This window comes from Octopus sinensis, linkage group LG6 (assembly GCF_006345805.1).
Source record: "Octopus sinensis linkage group LG6, ASM634580v1, whole genome shotgun sequence".
In the NCBI taxonomy this organism is placed as follows: Eukaryota; Metazoa; Mollusca; class Cephalopoda; order Octopoda; family Octopodidae; genus Octopus; species Octopus sinensis.
The window spans coordinates 36,985,286-37,010,005 of NC_043002.1; the positions used below are offsets into that span (position 1 = coordinate 36,985,286).

The 24,720-nt window shown below is 33.0% G+C and overlaps 1 protein-coding gene and 1 long non-coding RNA gene across 2 annotated transcripts in view; both read right to left on the reverse strand.

Annotated features, from left to right (window-relative positions):
* Nucleotides 1-24,720, reverse strand: part of LOC115213213 (voltage-dependent T-type calcium channel subunit alpha-1G-like) — an 865,045-nt gene that overhangs the window by 394,538 nt on the left and 445,787 nt on the right. The gene's annotated exons all lie outside the window — the stretch shown is intronic.
* Nucleotides 9,468-23,717, reverse strand: LOC118763884. Its single transcript, XR_004999643.1, has 3 exons — nucleotides 23,590-23,717; nucleotides 19,838-19,844; nucleotides 9,468-9,478 (listed from the first exon to the last, which is right to left on the reverse strand). It is a non-coding gene; the product is annotated as an uncharacterized LOC118763884 (long non-coding RNA).

Here is a 24,720-nt window from a genome sequence, read left to right on the forward strand (position 1 = left end):
TTTTTTTTTTGCTGTAAAACCATATTTCAAATTGTATGCAAATTGCTCTAACAAACTTGACCAAGGCACTGTCTTCGTGACCAAATTCTTGTCAGAAGTTTCGAATGTCAAATTGAATTGAGTTGAAAATATTCTTCCACTTCAACTAAAATCGTTGCATTGAACTTCTATTAGAACAACAAAAACATCAACAACTACGCAAGCTAATAAAAAAAGACAGGATTGTCATGGCTTAAACATCTTTGTATGCAGTCAAGGCTATCCTGAAGGTAAGCAATGACAACAACAATATCAACAATGATAGCAACCATTTCTTGATTCTTTTATTGTTGCTTGAGAGGTTGGTGGGTAAGGCAGGAGGAGTTTAAGGAAAAGATGGAAACTGTTGTTGTAGTCCACCCAGGTTTAAGATCAAAGGCGCTCCAGCCATGACCATACCATCATTATTTCAGGCAGTGTAGCAAGAATTATCTTAATCATTGTGTCTCTGCTATTTTTTTTTAAAGACAAGTAAGTTAAGATTGGAGGTTTATTTAGCTGCTATTTCTAGCCAGCCAACAATATCCATAATTGGGTATCTTGAATGGACAGTTACATTTCCTAAATAACTGGTCTGCTATCATGGATATCCTTTTAGATAAATGATTTGTGTTGGTTGATAACTTATTTAGATAAATGCTGCCATTTCCTCACACTTAAATACAATAGACAGCATGAAACTATTCAATTCATGACAAACTGAGTCAGGAAAAGTGATCTTTGACTTGCAGTTAAGACTGTATAATGCCAGATTTTCAGCAGCTGGTTGTTTAGTATTATCTCTGAATGTTTACTTCTAAATAAGCATAATATTGAATTCATTTCCACTTTTAATTAATCTTTAGAATTCTCTTTCCTTTGTTTTTCACATTATCAATGTCAGCAACCCAAGACACTCACATTTCCCTTATGCCCTTCAGTTCCAATGGAACATTAGCAATCTTAACTGTTGTCAACTCCAGGCTGTCTTTACTCCTCTCCAGTTAGAGCTCTGCTTTTTCCAGCTCTGCTTTTCTCAGCTCTACTTCAGTTTTATGGTATTTTCTCTTCCACCTTCTTTGTGGTTTCATAAATTTCCCAGAAGGAAGGCTATCCTTTTTAAGATCTTGGTTTTGAATTGTCATCAATGCTTCTGTAACTTTTCTCTTGGTAGGAATGTTGGTCTTATGCAGACCCATTTCTAACCTTTGGAAGGTTGTCCATATTATTTTGGCTTTGCCTTTATTCTTTGATTTGTCCAACATGGAAGCCACTTACCATAAGCTTGTACCTTGCTAACATAGGAGTGGCTGTGTGGTAAGTAGCTTGCTTACCAACCCCATAGTTCCGGGTTCAGTCCCACTGCGTGGCACCTTGGGCAAGTGTCTTCTACTATAGCCTCGGGTCGACCAAAGCCTTGTGAGTAGATTTGGTAGGCTGAAACTGAAAGAAGCCTGTCGTATATATGTATATATATATATATATATGTGTGTGTGTGTGTGTGTTTGTATGTCTGTGTTTGTCCCCCAACATTGCTTGACAACCGATGCTGGTGTGTTTATGTCCCGTAACTTAGCGGTTCAGCAAAAGGGACCGATAGAATAAGTACTAGGCTTACAAAGAATAAGTCCTGGGGTCGATTTGTTATATAGATAGGGGAGATTTCAGGGTTGCTGCTTAAATGAAATAATGCTATTTTTTTTTTAAGCTGGAGCCATCATTAACAAGATGGAGCTGAGTTAATATAGTAATATCATGTATAGTTTTAATTAAAAAGAGAAGTAAAATTTTCATAATATACTATTAAAACATAAAATAATGGCTTACAGAGAATAAACAAAAAACAAAAAGGCAAAAAATAAGTGAATTATTCTAGAATATATCTAAATTTGAAGAAAAATCTTATATAGTGATATAATAGAAAAATATAATAGGAAGCTTCTTATTAAAGATGAATAAAATAAAAAATTATTTTTTAATTGATTTCTTGTAAGTTACAAAAGAGTGTTTTTCACTTGTTTTTCTTTCAACAGAATGTTGATATTAACACCATAATTGCTGCTTCTATTATCCCCACAATTGCTATATAATGTAAGACACTATTAATTTTACTGAAAATTAGATATAAAGTCTTCACTATTTACAGATAGTCTTTAAAAAAGTATATTCACCAATAAAAACATGGCCTAATAATTCTTGCAAATGTCCAAATTACCAGGACTATAGACTTTATGAAAAGAAATAACAATGAATAAGAATGTGTTAAGTTAAAAAATAAAAGCAACTCCCCCATCCCCCACCACACACACACACGCAAATCCAAAATACTAGATAAAGTAAAAAAATGAAAATAATAATAACAAAAAATAAAAACTCAGAATTCAACATCCAGATGTTATTTTGAGCATGAACCTAAAGGAATCTTCCAATTATCTATGTTTTACAATGTGAAACTCTGACAGTCTTACTATTTTTAGCTGTCAGGGCCTCAGTTTGTCATATTTTTCTTATTATAAACTATAATGACACAATTCCAGGAAGTGCATCTCTTCCCATAATTTAGCTTATAACCAGTGAAAAAAAAATGTATAATGGTAGGCTGCATTAGTTATTGCTAAATAAAATTTATTTCAATGGACATTGTTCCATCAATTTGAGTAGATTCATAGTATATAGACCTATATAGTATAAGCTATAATTTAAAAATACTAAATATAGAAATACTTTTATTTGGACTTATTGTAGCGTACTACACATTCTGTAGTTATGTTTCTGAAAGTAAGGAAAAAAAAGAAAAGAAAAAGAAAACAGAAAAAAAACGCAACTAAAATCCATAATAAATAGCCTTGTCCCAAACAATATAATTTTCCTCTTCTTATTGCACACAAGTATATTTAAGTCTCTAAACTGTATTTTCTACTTGCTTATGGTAGTATGCAATAAAGAAATCATATCAGGTAAGTTGAACTCCATTTGATATCCAAAGACGTTTTTGTATGACCAAAGAAGTATTTGGTGAACTTATAAATATCTATGTGTGCCATTACTGGGTATTGTCTGGTCAATTCTAATCAAGTATCAAGTAAGCAAACCAATGTACTGGAGGCACCAAAGACAACTGACATCGTACATTTGCAAGATTTTAGGCTAAGAGTTTGCAAGGGCAGCTACTTCTCAATGGAGTGAATTAGGAAAATGTGAAATGAAGTGCTTTGCCCAAGGACAAAATGCACCACCCACTCCAAGAATCCAGCTCATAAACATGATCATGAGTTTATATCCTAACCAACTAGATCACATTCCTTCACAGATGAAGCAGATCTATGATGACCAAACATGTTTTAACTATGACCATCCTTTTTAGTACTTTAAGGAGTATTATCTAGGACTACATTATTCAATGTGCACTTTCTCTTTTTTAAGATAGTAGAGTGTTATTTGAGGTAGATTTGGTTACTACTTCTAGCAAGCTGGACAATGATACAAAGGCTTCATCACTGGCTCAAGCTGTGTATGTTGTAGCTTACCTCCAAGACACCTCTGATCGAAAAGACTTATCTATCATCAAAAGTCTGCCAGTTGTGACCTTCCTGTCTTTTATCTATATGCAGGTAACCCAAAAGATGGTAGAGTGTGATTTTACGGAGGTTTGATCACTATTTCTAACAAGTCAAATGACTATATACAAGTTCCCTGTTATATTTACTTGTCTAAAGTTTTAATGTTGTTGATAACTAAATTTTCTCAATTGGACAGATTAGTATTTTCAATATTTTATTATTTTTTTTTAGTCTGTGGTAATTTTGAAGTTAGCTTCAACACACTTTCACCATAACTGTTTTTATTGAATCATAAATTACAATAACAAACAAATTTAATCCAGTTTTATTCTGAGCAACATTTGCAATGAACTATAGACAACCAGTTTTGTAGTTAGGTCTAGTTATATCTGTTAAGCCTGAATATGCAAATGATGTTAATTTTATCAACCCTGGAGAAAAGAAAATCTCCTGGAACTGAATATGTTAGTGACAAATTCTAACTGTATTCTGCCTTTATATAAATAACCTGTCATTTTAGAGAACATGTCACAGAAGCTACTAACTGTTGCCAAAGCTAAATCTCACTTTTTATAATCTATGGTTTATCTCAGTGTTTTCTGATCCAAATGGATTACAGGAATTCACCCAGCCATGGCCTTCCAGTCTTATTTTAATATATAGTATATCTAAGACTATCAAATATGCCTTTCCTTTACTTAAGATGGTAGGATGTCATTCAAGTGAGATTTGGATGCTAATTCTAGAAGGCCAAACAACCATGTACAGGCTTTCTTTTTGATTCTACACCCCTCTTTCCAAGTATACTTATTTTAGTATGAACGAATGCATTTATAAATAATAGCACTTAATACATCATCATCATCATTTGACATCCATATTTGATGCTGACATAGGTTGAGTGGATTTACAAAATCTGAAGTGTCTGAGAACTGCATTGTACTCCAATGACCGCTTTGATGTGGCTTCTATGGCTGGACGCTCTTCCAAATGCTAAATCCTTTACATGTTCTGAGTGCTTTTTCTATGGTACCAGCATAAATGAGATCACCATGTAATTTGAAACACTACAATCCCCTTTAAGTGAATGGGACTATATTGGGCTAAAAAAAACCTTTGGTCAGACAAAAAGGTAGAAAAGTTACCCACAGGTTATGGTGGATGTGTAATGCCGGTAACATTTCCACTTTTTCCAGTCCAAACATTTTTTTAAACTCAATGTGTTATGAACTATTGTTTATAACTGCATTCACATCCAAGATATATAATTAAAAAGACTTATTTTCATTTTTCTAAATGGCTTTAAAATATAGATGTAAATAAAGTGAGAGAGAATGTTGAGTGATGAGTCATGAAATATATGTGGACTGTTCATGTCGTGGGGAACCTTGTAGGAACAGTTCTGTGATGAATTGGCAGAATCATTTGAGTGTCAGCTACAGTGTCTTGCAATACTTGTTCTGACTAAAGTGGTGAGCTGGTAGAATCATTAGCACACTAGGCAAAATGCTTAGTGGTATTTCGTCCAACTTAACGTTTTGAGTTCAAATTCTGCTGAAGTTAACTTTGCCTTTCATCCTTTTGGAGGTCAGTAAAACAAGTTCCAGATGAGCACTGAAGTCAATGTAATCGACTTGCCCACTCCCTCAAAATTGCTGGACCTGTGCCAAAATTTGAAACCAATGTTTGTTCTAACTTATTGCACCCAGGTATCAATTCCCACTGAAGTCATCTTTACATTTTATCTTTTCAGGAGGGGGTCAGTGAATCAAGTGCCAGTCCAGGATTGTAGTGAATGGAATTGTTAAAGTGTGGTTGAGATGCCTTGTAATTTCTGTTCTGGTTCACTGGATTCTGATGGTAATTCCTATTTCTTTACTACCCACAAGGGGCTAAACACAGAGAGGACAAACAAGGACAGACAAACAGATTAAGTCGATTATATTGACCCCAGTGCATAACTGGTACTTATTTAATCAACCCCGAAAGGATGAGAGGCAAAGTCGGCCTCGGCGGAATTTGAACTCAGAATGTAATGGCAGACGAAATATGGCAACGCATTTCACCCGGCGTGCTAACGTTTCTGCCAGCTCGCCGCCTTTCTGATGGTAATACCAGCAATGAAACGGGTGCCAAGCTGTATTGCCTCTTGCCTTTTCTTTGGTCAACAATAACAGTATAGAAAGGGATGTAAGCCATATATGCATAGGCAACTGCTGGTGTTCCATAACAAAATATGACAGATATATTGCCCAGACCTGCAACACAGAAAGAAACTTCCTGGATGCAGTTCCATGATCTCATGAGCTATACAGTCCTAGAATGAGTAGTGTTGAAGGAAACAAAATAAAGATGGTGGAGGTATGTGCCTGTTTTAGCATTTCCGTTGATGTTAGGGAGCAGTCAGAAAGTTCAGAGATATTAAGGAATTGATACAACATATTGAGGAATTAGTGAACCAGACATTGGTGATATAGTGAGTAGGTTGATCTGTTGAATGACTTTTCTGAATTTGGCCTGAATTGCTCTTAGTATTTCTATATAAATTCATATACTGTACATACATGAATTATGTATCTGTATTGTATACCACTATTATATATCTTATACCACCATTATTATTAGTACAGAGAGATGTGTTTATCAATGCAGATAAAATTTATCACATCAGACTTCCTATATATTAGAGTAAAAAAACAATATCTTTCTTCTGTCTTTCTACAATCATGGACATAGCATAATTATTCATATGCATGCAGGCATGTATTTTAGCATATAGATGTGTATACACATATATCCACACTTATATGCACTCACACATGCAAATCTAAACACAGATGCACACATACACATACACACTAACGTACACACTCACATATATTCATATATACAAATACAAATTCACATAATTTTTCACTCACATGTAAAGGCAGACATACATGCATGCAGACATACATGCATGCAGACATACATGCATGCATTCATGCATATACAATCATACGAGCACTCACATATCGATTAACATATACATGCAAACACATGTTTACAACCTCATACACATATACATATGTCTATATTATATATGTATGCCTATATATGTCAGAGTGTTTCTTTGTATTATCTCTTTCTACATTTTTACCTAATTTACACTCAAGATATTCCATTTCAATAGCATTTCATTGATATAAATGAATCATTCAAAATTTGAACATTTAAAAAAAATCTTTCCTCAAATCAAACATCATAATGTGTGTCTTTGACAAAGAAGGCAGCTGTTATGAAGATGGTGTCAGAGTTAGAAGTTTATTCTATGAATACTCAGTCCTAGTAATAACTTATGTCACCGCAATTACTATGTATCTTAGCAAAATTCTGAAGACGCTAAAGTTCTCAATAAAATCAGAAAACTGTTTGTTGATATAAACAAATATAGAATATGCATCAGTTATATTTCTTTTCAGGAAGCTGAACTTTCTATATGCTGAGAGAGAGGATTGGAGATGTGCTGAGAGGATTGGAGATTGCACATATGTATTGTGCATAAGTGTTACATATTTCTGAGTATGTATGTGTTAGTTGTGATATGTATGTATTATGTCTTATTTATAAAATGTGTTAGGTGTATGAATTAGGTGTTATATGTTGCATGTATGTATTTGGTGTTATCTAAGTACATTATGTGTATGTACGAGAAAGAATGATTTATATCAATGTTAAACAGTAGGTCCTCATATCAAAATGGCTGACAGAAAACAGAACAACATAATATATATTTCTGTTCAAAAGTATTTGGAACACTATTACATTATGTAAAGATCTATGTCAACTGATCTTCAGGCTTCATAAAATTTTAGTACGGTGATGAGATCTAATAGATGGAAACATATCTATAGTTGTTCCACTTTCTTACATGTAAATGTTAGATTGTTCTTTCCATAAGCATGTAAATTAACTTGTGAATTCAGTAAATTTCTTGAAATTATCTCCCTTTACATTGAGAGTTGCTAACAATTACTTCTAGGTTTTTGTTTTCTTTCTTCAACTAAAAGGAAACTTTCAATTAATTCTTATTTTTATATATTTCAGTCATTAGACTGAGGTCATTCTTAGTTGAGCAAATTGACCCCCAGTACATTCTTTAAAGGCTGGTACATATTCTATCAGAATCTTTTGCTGAACTGCTAAGTTACAGAGATGTAAATGCATCAACACTGATAGTCAAGTGGTGGTTGAGTACAAACAGACAAAAATGCACACACATAAATACATATATAAATAATGGGCTACTTTCAGTCTCTGTCCACCAAATCTACTCACAAAATTTTGGTCAACTCGAGGATAGAGTGGAAGACATTTCTATAAAGTGCCACACTGAAATTGAACTCAGAACCATGTCATCGGGAAGCAAATTTCTTCCACATAGCCATGGAATTTCTTTGTTTTGCAAATCTCATTCTGTAACTTATTTATATTTTCATAGATTCTTTTTAAATTGATTTTATTTTTAAATGGGATATTATTTTTGAATTCCTATATAAAGCACAAACATTAATAAACTTACTTCCCAACCACATGAAACCTTGGACACATTTCTTCTACTATAGTTTTTGGCTGAACAAAGCCTTGTGAGTACAGTTGATTACATCTACCCAGGTACTTATTCTATTATATTAGTTTGTTATTTTCTTGAAGTCACAAGAAGGGAAAGTAAAATGGGTATTGGCAAGATTCAAACTCTGAATATAAAATTTTATCTGATCATTAATCAATTCTGCTGCCCAAAAATCTGCACATATACGTACAAATGCACACACACACACACACACACACACACACATACATACATGCAAATGTACATGCACACAGATAAATGCATGCATGTGCACACACACACACACATAAATGCACGCACACACTTATATAACTACACATGCATGCACACACATACACACACACACAACTACAACATACCAACACGCATGCAAACATATACACATGATAGTCTCCAGCACAGTTTCTGTCTCATAAGTTCACTCACAAATTTTCGGTTGCCCCAAGGCTATAGCAGATAACACTTGTTGAAAGGGTCACATAGTGACACTGTATCCAAAACTACTGTGAAATAATACACATCTATATCTATAACTGTTATCTAATTTATGAGGTAAAATAAATCCAAAGATTCTGGTGTTTGGTCAGAATTGGCAAAGTTTGTATTTGTTATGTCGCCCATTCAGATGCCTTCAACTCAACTCTACTCTCGACTCTGTTCTAGTCTACTACTGTGCTCTGACGACGTCTAGACTTCTCCCTCTACATCTACGTGTTGGGCTAGCCTACTTCATTGTCTGGGGGTATCCACACAACAGTATTATTTGGTAAATATTAAGGCGGTGAGCTGGCAGACACGTTAGCACACCGGGCGAAATGCTTAGTGGTATTTCGTCTGCCGTTATGTTGTGAGTTCAAATTCTGCCGAGGCCAACTTTGCTTTTCATCCTTTCGGGGTCGATAAATTAAGTACCAGTTATGCACTGGGGTTGATGTAATCGACTTAATGCCTATGTATGTCCTTGTTTGTCCCCTCTATGTTTAGCCCCTTGTGGGTAATAAAAACATAAGTATTATTTGGTAAAAGAGCACATGCCGGGTAGAATGTCCAATGTTTTGGACAGAGTTCTTTGTGGTTATGATGGTAGGAGAGGTGGGAAAGGACAAAAGAGCAAAAGATTAATAAGGCCACTGTAAGATTTGAACACACAATTCAAAGAACAAAACGTGACCATCTGGTGCTCTAATGATTTTGCCAATGCACTGCTCTATGTGGGTATATGTGTGCCTGTGTGTATGTAAGTGTGCATGCATGCATACAATACAAATGTAGAATACATTACATTAATCTTTGTTTGAATATGTATATAAATGGTTGCTGGATTTATTTACTCATATATGTAAGAGTTTTCATAACAATATGCACATGCTTTTAATGTTTGTACATTTATTTCCCCCTCTCTTCATGTTAGCATACATTTGAGAGTTCTGAGAATGTATAGAATTGCATGCCCATTCTAATGCTAAATCCTCGAAGGCGAAATTTGATTGCTGGAATTTAAATAATGCACTATGGCAAAGAATATGATACAATGTCTGTAATAAATATAAACCTGTAATAACTTGCATTTTTATTTTCTTGCTTGTTTTTATGGATATATTTATGCATGGATAAGGCTGCACAGATCAATAGATATTTGTGTGAGCATGCATATTGATAGATGTATATATAATGAAAGCCTTTATTTATTTTTTTACAATGATGGAATGTTAGATTTTTCCAGGTTACACTGATTCAGTCAATATAGTGTAATGACAATTTTCGTATTAGAAAGACTTTATAAAATGAAACCAAATGTTGCTTCTAATATAATTCATGTAAGAATATACAACAATGAACTATTGTGCTGTTCTTGTTATTATTAAGCTCCCAAGTCAGCCCTGTTTGACCAGACATATGCTCGAAGACGTTTTAGCTGTGACTGTCCTGTCTTTTTGTATATCCAGGGTTCAACTGCCCAGCTTTTTATGCCTATGATACTTTTCAGGGCCTCTATGACTAACAGAATAGAGGAAGGGTGGTATTCTCAGAATAACAGAAATATGGCTTAAAGTGAACTCCTGTAATTGAATCTAAGAGATAGGTAGGGATACTAAATTGGTTGACAGATAAAGGATACCACACAAGTTGGGCATGGTGGGATTTTAGTTCCAAATGTAAAGATATGTGGTTCAATCCCCACTTGTGATTCTGCCCAATTCATAAATGTGCACAGACATAAAAAATAAAAACAATTGTTTAGCTATAGTTTCATGGTTAAAAGAAATAAATCACCAACTAAATAAGATGTTAGTCTATCAAAAGTTCCTGATCTCAATACTTATTCCTGCCAGAATGAAACTAGAAAAGCACTCGGAGAGCACAGACCTCTGCCAAACTCAATTTAAGATAAATACACGAGTAAAATTACTGACAGAGAAATGAAAATAAACTTTGGAAACAGTAATACCACCATAGGTTACGTGGAAACGATGAATGTGTTTTCAAGGGAGATAATCAAAGAACGTAACATTGTAATACTTCATGTAAAGTAAATATAACAAATGAAAAATCCTTCAAGAATCCATAAAAATTCCCAAATCACTACTAGAATTTCATCATCTGTTTCTTGTGTCATTACCAACTTTTTCTGCAAGTTTCATTAAATACCGTTCACAACTTTTTGAGTTATTTTGCACACAGACGGACAGACGGACAAACCAACGCCGGTGAAAACATAACCTCTTCTTTGGCAGAGGTAAAAATGCATGCTGGTTCAGAAACATTGGCCAGCACTAGATTTGAACTTATTATACAAAAGCAGTTAGTTCAAAATCTTATCCACTTGGCCATCTTCTTCTCCTTCACACATACACACACATAGTTTCATTTTTATGAGTTCGTAAAAATATTCTAATCAAGTACAAAAGCGCTTGTATGTGTCTGTGTGCAAATGTGTTTGTCTTTATACTAGGTGGCCATAAAATCTGAACATTTTATTCAATTATTTTATGTAATCTATTTTAATGTAAACTAATCGAAGTTAGCATTGATTAATAATATAAAAAAAATAAAATATTATCAAAAACAAAAAAATAATAATTGCATTATTTTCAAAATTTTGAATATTTTTTTTATATCCATCAGTTCAGTTGATTTAAAGTTATATGTTTGTGAGTGCATTGTTAATTTGGCTAATGTCATTGAAATACTAGCGATTCATGTATTACTTTAATTGTCAAAATAACCATAACATTTACAAACTCCCATTCAGAAAAGCTGGAGCCCTTTCAGAGCTTTTTTGTTTGTTTATTTTTATTATTATTAATAGTTTGAGAGAGAATTTGGATGGGAAAATTACAGTAATGATAATAATAATAATAATAATAATAATAATAATAGTTATAGCAAAACACTATTCAAGGCTGTAGAGTCATTATAGCTACTTAGGAGATCAAATACTAATCCCTTTGACTAATGGCTGAGAGGAAGGCCACTCAAAAACAAAATCAGATATCACTACACAAGCATATTTGGAAATATCAGCCCCAAAATTGTTTTAATTTGATAATTACATCATGAAGTTCTGTTAAATTTTGTATTACTTTTTAACTATCTTTTATCTGTTACTCGTTTCAGTTATAGGATTGTGGCCATGCCAGGGCATTGCCTTGAAGGGTTTTAGTTGAACAAGTCAACCCCCAGTATTTATCTTTTTAAAAATTAGTACCTTAGTACTTGTTCTCACAGTTTCATGCTATGGGCCCACTAGAATTATTTCCCTTATCTCACTTTTGTAACAATTTAGACTACTACTACTACTACTACTACTACTACTACTACTACTACTGCTGCTGCTGCTGCTGCTGCTGCTGCTAATACAAACGGATTTAACTCTTTATATTTGTTAAACTGTATGTTTTCTAATTAAACCTTTAGCATTTAATCTAGCCATATCCAACCTGAAATATTCTACCTGTTTCATGTTAAAACTGACCAGCTCAAACCTCTCACACTTAACCTACAATGTCATTCTAAAAATATACGATCACATCATTACAATATTGAAGCTACAAGATAATACCTGATTAATTCAAAGCTATGTAAATAAACAAGCATTATATGTGACAAAGAAATCTGAATGTTAAAGGGTTAGCTGGTTTGAGGAGACTTTCCTTCACTGATAAGGTCAAACAAAACCAAAAACTTGTCTATAGCTGTCACCTTACTTTTAAATAAACTTCAAATATTCTCTCGAAGCTAGAAAAATTAAATTTTATGTGATATTAATGATTCGTTATTCTTTGAAATTATCTTCTGTTTTCTTCAAGAATTGCTGCTACAATATTATTTTGTTCCCAACTAAAAAGGCAAATTTCAATTCATTGAGAATTTTTGCATATGTTTTTGGTACATCACCTGAATTAATTATTTATATTGGAGATTACAAAAGAAAACTTTAAAACTTAGTTAAGTATTTAAATAGTGCTACTGAAATAAAATTTTATTGTTGATTTATTGAAAATATTCTTAAAGGGTCTACTTTTTATAATCACTCTGAATATATGTAAAATAATTTCTTTATTATTTCCTTCAACATATATATATATATATACATGGGTGTCTGTGTGCATGTATGTGTACGTTCATGCGTACAAATATAAAGTGGCACTTTGTCAGTTCTGACGAAAAGATTTCCAGTTGATCCAATCAACAGAACAACCAGCTCATGAAATTAATGTGCAAGTGGCTGAGCACTCCGTAGATACATGTACACTTAATGCAGTTTTCAGGGAGATTCAGCATAATACAAAATGTGACAAGGGTGGCCTTTTGAATGTGGTTGAGAAACGAGCTTCTTACCATGCAGCCATGCCTGCACCTAATATATATATTAATAACAGTTTGACTCAGATCCACATGACTTAAAGTTTTATGGGTGTATAGAACCCATTGTTTTCATCAGAAGTCAGAAGCAGGGTAGGAATTTCTCTTAAAATTCTCACACTGTTCCTGGTATTTCATGAGATGGACATATCTCATATGGCAACATTTACACACACACACACACACATACACGCATACTCCTTACAGTTTCTCATGACCAATTCACTCATGCACAGCACTGATTAGCCTGTGGTTATAGTAGTAGACATCAGCTGATGGCGACACACAATGCGAACAGTCCCTAAACCATACAGTCTTAAAGTGAATTTCTTTACACAATCATGTCGGCATCTGTCTGTCTATATATCCATATATATATATATCTGTATATACACACATATGGATACCATGCATAATGTATCAAAAAAATAATGAATAAATTAGTAAGAAGATCTTGTAGGAAGTAGACCTATGCCAATTGGTTATTACCAAGTGTATTACCATAATAATGTTACCAGTTGTTTGCTGATCCACTGTTTCTACATGCACTATTGGACATTTTCATAACATCCTGATAAAACATCACATAATGTCAAAATACAAATAGAAAATGTACACCTAGCAATTGACCTTGTATCTGCTTTCTTCTCTTTATTTCAAGCAAAATTAGACCCCAACCTCTGCGACTACTATTACAACCACACAGATTAGAATAATAACCATAAAAATTAATAACGAGCTATTTCAAAGGAATACTGTCCAAGAGTTTCAAGTGCAAGCACTCTCACAGGAGTGAAAGAACAACCTCAATGTAAATGAAAGAAAATTGTTTCAATTTATAATCAAATATGCACCAAAGACTTGCCTCATTGAGAATTCAACAACCATATCAAAGCAACTGCTATAAAAGCAACAATACTGAATTTGAACATTGGCACAAGGCAACACATTTGATGGGAGGGCACAGTTGATTAAAATCAACTCCAATATTTGACTGGTACTTATTTTATTGACCTTGGACAGATGAAAGTCAGGGTTGATCCTCTGTGGATCTAACTAAATACTTCAAGGCAATTTTGTTCAGCACATTATAAATTCTAATTAACAAAATATTCTTAAAAACAAAGAATATAATAGCAGCCTTGAAACAATCCCTTTCTCATTTCAGATATGCACTAAAGAAATTTACTGATTCACCAGTGACAAAACAAAGTACACAGCAATAAGAGGCAATCAGTCAGGCTATTTTACCATGCAACACATTGAAAGAAAAGTAAATTATTTTCATTTGATAATGGGAGTAGATTAACAGAATCATTAAAGCATTGTGGTATTTGCTGTGGCTCAATGCACACTGATTTCAAATCCTGCCAAGTCTGACTTCACCTTTTATCTATCTGGTGTCAATAAAATAAAATACCACTCAAGTACTGAAGGTGATTTAATCAAATAGCCCATACCCTCCGAAATTTTAGGCCTAGTTTGAAATGTTTGAAACAATTGTTATGAATTGATACAATAAGAACCAATCAAGCATTAGGGTTGATATAGCTGAGTGTTCTTTTCTTCTGAAGTTCTAGACTTTAGTCTATACATGAAATTATTAGTGTGGCAGATTAACAGAACCATTAGAATATTAGACAAAATGCCTTAAATTATCAGTTTTGACTCTTTACATTTCAGCTTTAAATCCTGCTAAAGACAAATTTGCTTTTCATTCACTGTGATTGATGAAATAAAATACCAGTCAAATGATTGGGTCAATATAATCAGCTAGTCCCTCCTCAAGAGTCTGTTATTATTTCTAGAGTTGTGGATTAGCAGAATTGTTTAGCATGTCAGAAAAAATGCTTATTAGTATTTCTTCTGGTTTGGCATTCTGAGTTCAAATGGTGTCAAGGTCGACTTTATCTTTTATCCTTTTGGGGATCAATAAAATAAAGTATCAGTCAAGTATTGAATCTGTGTAGTTGACTAACCCCAACTCCCCAAATTTCAGGCCTTGTAATTATAATAGAAAGAATTATTATTATCATTATTATTATTATTGAGTGAGAGAGCAGTGCATGCCATCAAAGTGACACTGGGGTAAAATAACGAAGCCCAGTATACCCACCATGACTACCTGTCTGATAACGGTACACCAGGCACATGCATCACAACCATATGTGCACGACATGGTGATCTCATATCAAGATAAACAGCGCATGACCTTGCAGGTGGGGCCCAGTTAGAATTTTCTTCATGTTGAGTAGCCCATCCCGCTCAAAAGGTCCCTGAATAAAGATTGTTTAAGGATGTTGAACGAAACACCCATGTTTCCAAAAGTGAATAATCCAAACTTCCAAGAATTCCTTTCAACACACGGCTATGATGCTCCCCCACTACTTCTGCTTGTAATCAGAGATGCACCTATCGTCAGCTACTAAGTGACATGCTCAATTGGTTAAGGTCAAACAACTGACAAGCAAATCTGTGGTATTGAGCAGAATATTTGCTGTAGCCCATTTTTTATACCAAGACAAAACAATGTACATGATAGCACTTCCAATCAGTTAAAATCAGAAGCCATGAGAGCCACTGCCTGGTACTGCATCAGGGCATTTATATTATTATTATTGTTGTTATTGTTGTTGTTGTTGTTATTATTATTATTATTATTGGTCTGTCTTTATATTCTGAGTTCAAATTCTGCTGAGGCTGACTTTGCCTTTCATCCTTTCAGGGTCAATGAAATAAGTACCAGTTGAGCACTGGAGTTGATGTAAGCAACTAGTCCCCCTCCTCCAAATTTCAGGCCTTGTATCTTTAGTAGACAGGATTATTATTATTGAGCAGCTGTTGATGGTTATAGTATGTATTTGGCTATCAGATGACTCTAAACCAAGAAGGGAATGCAAATTTTCTCTTTTTGGTGACTATGTCAAAATATGTTGTCTAAAAGACAGTGTGAAAAGATTGAGGACACATGCATTTCTCTCTTTAGTCAAGCTCTCACCATCTTCATCAAAAACTACTTAGAGAAGGTGCTATGAAGAGATAGGTCTTTTGCTTTAATGAATTTGCGGAAAGTTGGCAGGCAGTGGTGAACCTAGTCTCAACATGTTCCTGTAGGACAGAGAAGTTGCTAGGAGTGAGGACTTGCCCTTGGCAATAAGGGTAATTTGATCTGTTGATTGTAGGGTTGTTTTACAATAGGACAAAATTTATATTATTTGCTCTCGACCGAAGCAAGGCTCTATAACCTTACTACCTCCTCCTGGTCAAAAAAAAAATGTGTAGAGGGGTTCTCTAATAAACCAGCCTCTCAGTCCAAAAAAAAAAAGGCTCGATTCTTTCTCTTCCTTTCGTCTTCTTTTCTTCAGCTGTGCGACCCATGCTGATCCTTTTCTTTTTCCTAATAGTCCCCTGGGTAAAGCACAGAAGCTCCCTACACACACAAAAACATAAATAGATTAATGTTGGGCCCTTACACTTGTCCACAGTCCAGAGTGTTCATATCTTGAGACAGCACCGTTTGATTGTCCCTCAAAAAGCTATTCCATTACTGGGAGATTTAATGCCATTTCTTTCTATACATGTTGGTTTTTTACCATATTCATTTCTGTGTAAACTCTCACTGCTTTTGTAATTAATCCTTGTAATTCCCCTGTCATCTCTTTTCCTGTACATATTCCATAATTCTGGCATAGTTTCAAGTTCATGAAACAAGTCTCATATATATTTTGCTTTGGCTAAAACTGAGCAACCAGAACTAATGTGATAAATTGCTTCTTCGTCCCTGCCTCCACCACATTGTTACTATTTGTACTCTGATTCATTATAAATATTTTCTTGTTATTGATGTAACTGCAGGTCAGCCATGTGTAAGTAGACTTATGGCCAAAAGCATTCTAGCCATGATCAACAAGTCTGCTTAGAAGCATCTAATGATGTAGTCTTTCCTTGTTTAACCCTTTAACATTTAAACCAACCATATCAGGCCCAAATATTTTACCTGTTTTTATGTTGATACCAGCTAGATCTGACCTCGCACTCCTACCTACAATGCCATTGTAATCAATGAAATGTCAAAGCTATGACATAATGCATGATTAATTCAAAACAATTTGAATAAAAAAGCATTATACTTCAGAGAGTAATCTGAATGCCAAAGGATTAAGAAGGTAAGAAAAGAAAATTTAGTTGGAATTTCTAGCTGGTTAAACAACCTATTAGAGGTCCCTTCGTTAATTAATATGTATAGTTTTAGTAGTTTATGGCAGACTCTTTGGCCTCAGTTTATGTGGTTAAGAGGCTTGCTTTCTAACCACATGGTTTTCAGTCATGCCCCACTGTGTGAAAACTTGTGCAAGTGTTTTCTACTATAGTCTCTGGTTGACTAATGCTTTGTGAGAAACTGTGGAAGTGAAACAAGGTGGAAAAAAATAGTACTTGAATACCAGAGGTAGAGTAATATGCTTTATTAAAAAGCAGCAAAAATATCACAAAAACTGTTAGAGTTTCCCATTCCTGTTCATTAGACAATTTTGCTTAGGATTAATTACAAAAGCAGTGAGAGTTTACACAGAAATGAATATGGTAAAAAACCAACATGTATAGAAAGAAATGGCATTAAATCTTCCAGTAATGGAATAGCTTTTTAAGGGACAATCAAACAGTGCTGTCTCAAGACATGAACACTCTGGACTGCTACCAACAAGTGTAAGGGCCCAACATTAATCTATAATTCTATTAAAACAGCTCTAATATCAAGAAACCCCAACAGGTCAAATTACCCTAATTGCCAAGGGCAAGTCCTCACTCCTAGCAACTTTCTAAACAAACTGTCCGACAAATGGGAACGTGAAACTCTGAGTAACGATTTTTGTGATATTTTTGGTGCTTTTTAATAATATATATATATATATATATATATTATATATATATATATATATATATATATATATATATATATATAGAGAGAGAGAGAGAGAGAGAGAGAGATGTATGTATGTATGTATGTATATATATGTATCAATGAGTATGTGTCTGTGTTTGTCCCTCATCACTGCTTAATTACTGGTGTTGGTTTGCTTACATCCCTGTAACTTGATAACTCAACAGTTTGGTGAAATAAACTAATATTTTGTAGCGATTTATATTAATTCCTCTTTGTTATTTATTATTCATTTTTGTAGGTTTATAAAACATATTTTATAACAGTTTTCTTGTTCTAGAAGACCTATATTCTCTTTGTTCATTTCCATTGTTTTGTCTTTGAGCTTATCTAGGCATTTATTCTGAGAGTAAACGACACTCATTGAATGGAATGCTAATCTGTCACTTGATTAACCCACAGGGTGACACTGGTATTCATTTTACTGGAGCAACGTGAAATGAAAATTATGAACTTCTTGTATTCAATGCTCAAGTGTACTACAACTTATCAGAAAAGAGTGAAAGAAGGGACAAGAGACAGTAATATGTCAAATGAAGAAAGGCAATAATGATAGCTAAAAGTATATGTACAGTACACTGAATAAGACACAAAAAGAGAGAAAAATTAATAGTAACAGGGCCATAAAGAAGAAAGGGTGCATGGGCATATAAGGAGCACTTACTTAAGCTCTTTATGCTCTTTGGGAAGTTCTTGACTCTGGGTTGTCTTTCTGAGTTTCTGTGAGGGAAGGCCCTTTGCTCCCATGACTTTTTCGTTTTAAATTATTTTTGATCTTCAATAATTTTGTATTCATTTTTTACCAAGGTAGGAGTGTTATCCCTACACAAACCCACTTGTGCCTCTGGGAAGATATGATCCATATTAGTTTGACCTCTACCCTCTGACTTGTCCTACATGTGAGATCCTGCTGGAAGCTTGCACTTTACTGGCATAACTCTTTGGATCATTGAGGAACACAAACCACCACACTAGAACAAGTACAGGATCTTGTGGTGGCACATCATGAGTTGTGCTATTGACTTTTGGGGAGCATGGAGTTTTTGAAGTATGCACGCCCTGATAACCAACAACTAATATGTCTAGTTATTCCTTACTTGAATAACCCTGAATATGATAAAAATGTTTTCAAAAGTTGATACAAAACACTGCCCAACCTTAAAATTGAACCCATGACCTAACGTTTGTAAGCAACAAAATCTAACCCTTAGTTGACATCTCTTCACCTATTTGTTCATAGTAAATAGAATTTTCCTATATCAGCATGTTGCATTATAAATATATTTAATATTTTTCTTGTTTTCCTATCTAGTCTATCAAATTATCTTAGACTCCAGTGTAGAATATTATAACTACTAGTTATTTTTGGATCAACTAAAGTATTGACACCTATTACTTTATTTTTAGTATCTTGCTCAGAGTTTAATATTAATCTAATGCATTTTTAATAATCCTTAAAATATTCTTTCATTTGCGTATGCTGTACACTTTCTGGTCTATTAATCCCTAAGTATTTGTAGTAAGTCAGATTTTGGTTGAATTTCCTTATCTCTAAAACTTTATCTAACATAATATCCTTTTATTCATTTGCTTGTTTCCATCATGAAACTGTGGCTATACTGGAGCACTGTTTGGGAAGATCGAGTTGATCAAATTGACACTAATACTAATTTTATTCTCTTTGACTTTTTATGCCAAACCACGAAGTTACAGAGAAGTAAAAAATCCTAATACCAGTTGCCAAGTGATCCAAGGCAAATATAAAGGTACACACTCACACATGCACAACAAATTTCTACAAAGCTTCCATCTACCAAATTTACTCATAAGGCACTGCTTGACCCAGGGCCTTAGTAAAATACATTCATATAAGGTGCCATGAACTTGAAACAATGTGGTAATAAGGAAAGCATATATATATATTACCCTTGTATTTACCTATAACTTATGAGCATAATATGTTTGCATATGTATACACATGGTTAAATATAGAATATAGGTAATATACTTGAAGTGTAATGGATACTTCTATCCCTTAGATGGTTATTTTAACCTCCAACTCAACTGTGTTGTCTTACTAGCACTTGTGCTGGTGGCACGTGAAAAAAAACACATTTTTGCTGAACTACTAGGTAATGGGGATGTAAACACACCAACAGTGGTTGTTAAGTGATGATGGGGGGAGTGGCAAACACAGACAATATATATATATATATATATATATGCGTTAGGAAGGGCATCCAGCTGTAGAAATGTATATATATATATATATATATACATACGATGGGTTACTTTCAGTTTCCGTCTACCAAATCCATTCACAAGGGTTTAGTTAGCCCGAGGCTATAGTAGAAGGCACTTTCCCAAGGTGCCACACAGTGGAACTGAACCTGGGACCATGTGGTTGGTAAGCAAGCTACTTACTGCAAAGCCACTCCTGCACCTATATGTATGTTTATATATATATATATATATATATATATATATATATATATATATGCATATATATATATACACACACACACACAGACATATATATATACACACACACACATATATGTGTATAGATATGTGTGTGTATATACATACATATATGTATTATATATATATTACACATATATATATATTATATATGACTCTTGTTTTGTGACCTTGCCAGTGCCATGGTAAAAGCATCTAGTACACTCTGTAAAGTGGTTGGCATTTGGAAGAGCATCTAGCTGTATAAACCAAACCAAAGCAGAGGGTGGAGCTTGGCTCAGCCGTCTGGCTTGTGAGTTTCTTTAGAGCTATTCAATATATACCAGTATAAAAATAGGGACATTAAATGATGATGATGATGATGGCAATGGTGATGATGATGATATATCTTTAAAGCAAAATATAAACTCACACAGCACATATAGCATGAACATAGACTGACAGTAAAACCAATAATGGAACTATATTCAACAATGGAGGGATTAGGGAAAAAAAATCACCAATTTCAGTTACTTGGGAACATTTCATAAGAAGTAGGACTACAAGGTTATTTGACAATCCTTCAATTATTTTACATCAAAAGAAGGAAAATATCTTGGCTTGTTCATTAATCTGTGTTTAATCATTTTACTGAGGAAATTATGATAACGACGACACACTGTAATCTTGTAGATAGAGAGGAAATTCTTTCCAAGCAGTAAAAACCTACAGACAAGCAAATGCAAAAGAGAAACCAGTCATATTTCAATAGAACAGTCACCGGTGTGTGTAGTCAACTTCTACTCACAACCTAACAGCGACTGGTGATAATATAGAAAAATAAATAAATAAATAAGTATATATAAATAATAAAAAAAAGATAAACATGTACTGATAAATAATCTATCCTTAAGTAAAGATCATTTCAAATAAGAGTTGACAGACAACCTTACTATCTCAATGTTAAAACTCCCGTATTGAATTTGAGTATGTGTTTTACAACCGAATTACCTTTTAAACTCTAATCATAGGATGTATGTAAGGAGAGTTAACTACTTAACAGGTAGGTTGATTGAGGCAAATGGAATAATTGCTTAACATGGTGCTTACTTTAAATATAAGATGACATTTTTAGTGTCCATTACCAATGAAGAATAAAGAGTATCATACATTGATGGGGGAAAAGAATGCTTCGGAAGTGATAAAATATAATACTAAACATAAAACATGCATAAAAAAGACCCCCCCCCCAAATGCCTATGTAAAGATATATAAGTTGACAGTTGGGCAGGTAATTGAAAAATTAACAGGTAAGGCAGAAAACACAGACATTTAAAAAGATATATATACATAGAGATACATATTAAGGGACATACGGTTGAGACATAATCTGGCATACAGTTTTAGCCGTAAATCTGACATACATTGCAATAAATCTTATGAAAAAAATAGACGTAAAATAAATACATACATATGCATATATATACATATATATATACACGCATACATACATATATATATGTATATATATATATGTGTGTGTATATACATATATATAACATACATATATATAATATATATGTATATATATATATATAATATATATGTATATATATATATATATATATATATATATATATATATATATATGTACATATATATACAGATATATATATACATGTATATATATGTATATATATATATGTGTGTGTATATACATATATATAACATACATATATATATATAATGTACATATATATACAGATATATATATACATGTATATATATATATATATATATATATATATATTATATATATATATATATATATATACATATATATATATATATATATACATGTATATATATATATACATATATACACACAGATACACACACACATATGTATGTGTGTGTATATATATATATATGTGCATGTATGTATGTATATATGTATGTATGCATGTGCATAATTATGTATGCAAGTATGTAGCAGCTAAAATTAAAAGGAAAGAAAAAAGATAAATTAATATTATTTTTATACTTAAATAGAAAAAATCATTGGGAAAAACATTAAAAAATTCATTGTCTTTTACAATTTAAAAGAAATCAGGTGTTAATAAACTTTTGACATTGTAACATTAAGCATCCAGTTTCTACAGCCTTATGTGAATTTTCCAGAAAAGTTAACTAAAAATTAAAAGAAATTGAACAAAGTAAAACACTTCTTAATAATAATAATAATAATAATAATAACAATAACAATAACAATAATAATAATAATAGTAATAATAATAATAATAATGATGATGATGATGTTGATCATGATGATAATGATGATGAAGATGCTGCTTCTGCTGCTGTTGATGATTTCTTTTAATGATAATAATAATAATAATAATAATATTTGTGATGATGACAATAAGGATGGTGGCTTGGTGATGATTTCATAGATTGGCAAAAATCAAAAATAGCAATAATCATTAAGTAAATATTTAGACAGAATGTTTTATACAGGAAATTACACCTTACAGCATTTTATAAGTTCTCTGTATAGAGTTTAAAGGAAATTCTTTGTTGAAGATATTTTTTCTTTTCTCAAGTGTTGCAATGATGCTCTGGAATGTATTACATTCTTTTATGATGAAAATATTTAGTTCGGATTATTACACAATTACTAAGAGAGGGTATGTCTGGATAAATATATTTATGCTAATGAGCACATAACGAAGTACAAACATCAGATAAAATTCCAAAGTTGAGATGTTTAATCTGCTAGAAAAAAAAAGTCCACTGAGTAAGAAATAGATATTTATTACTTCTACGTAATAGATATTAGCTTCAAAGTTTGGTACAAGGCCAGCAATTTTGGGGGATAGGTATGTTGATTAACATCAATCCCAGTGATCCACTGGTACTTATTTTATCAATCCTAAAATGATGAAATGTAAAGTCGACTTTGGTAGAATTTGAACTCAGAACAAATGGATAAAATGCCATTAACCACTTTGCCCAGCATGCTAATGATTCTGCCAGCTTGCCACCTTAGTCAATGTCTAATATTGATTTCAAATTTTGGTAAAAGTCCTGCAACTTCGGGGGAGGGGGTTAGTCAATTACTTCAACCCCAAAACTCTAATAGTATTTATTTTATTGACACTGAAAGGATGAAAGGCAAAGTCAACCTCAATGGAATTTGAACTCAGAATGTAAAGACAGATGAACTGCCACTAAACATTTTACTTGGTATGCTAATGATCCTGTCAGCTTCCAGCTTATTACTTCTACATAACAGATATCACTGTATTTAACCATGCATAAATCACACTCATGTATATGTCACACCCCTACTTTAGTGTTAAATCTTTGTACAAATTTTTTCCCTTTCATAGTTTTAGTTTTGCCTCATGTATAAAGTATCACTACAGTATTTCCATTTAAAATCAAGTATAAAACAAAGCAACTTATATATGAATATATACAGTAACTCTTAATTTCTTAAAGTCATCTTCCTTATTTTAATAATAGCAAGGACATAGGGTGAGTGACTATTAGTTTCAAGTTTTTGCCTTCTTTCTCCAATTTAGAAGCAACTTTCAATATATTTAGAAGTTTGCACATACTGCATTTTCCAGTATACAAGTCAAATTTTTTAGACCAAAATTCACGGCCAAAAAATAGATGGTTGATTTATACACCCAGACAACTTTGGAGGACCAAAAATTCTATGTGAAATGTTACAGGATTTTGAAAGACAGTGATGATGTTTGAATGCTTATAGATACATGTTCACACTGTAAATTATATTGACTTGTCTACTAGAAAATATAGCATGTCCCTCAGTACATCACCATCTAACAGGCATAGCTGTTCCTAAAAATGCTGTAAAGTGTTATTTACTGAATGAAAAAAACTGAGAATCTTTATTTTTCATTGATTAGAAAATGGTTTTAAGGAAGCAAATACATAAAAACAAAAATAAAACAAAATTTGAAATATTAAGAAAATATATTACATAATGATATATCATTTTTAGAACTCACATGAATGCAATGGTATCAATTTTCATATTCTTTCTTAGCTAGGATTGGGTTTTGACCTGTGATCTTTACTTGTACAATAGTGACCAGGTTAATATTAGACATAACTATTTAAATTTAAGGTAAAGGTGAAGTGGTTAAGTCCTGCTGTAACAAATATCTGATAAGGTTAGGATGGGAGTGGGGGGGTGTTATAATTTCTACCAAGGTTCTTGATTTGTATTA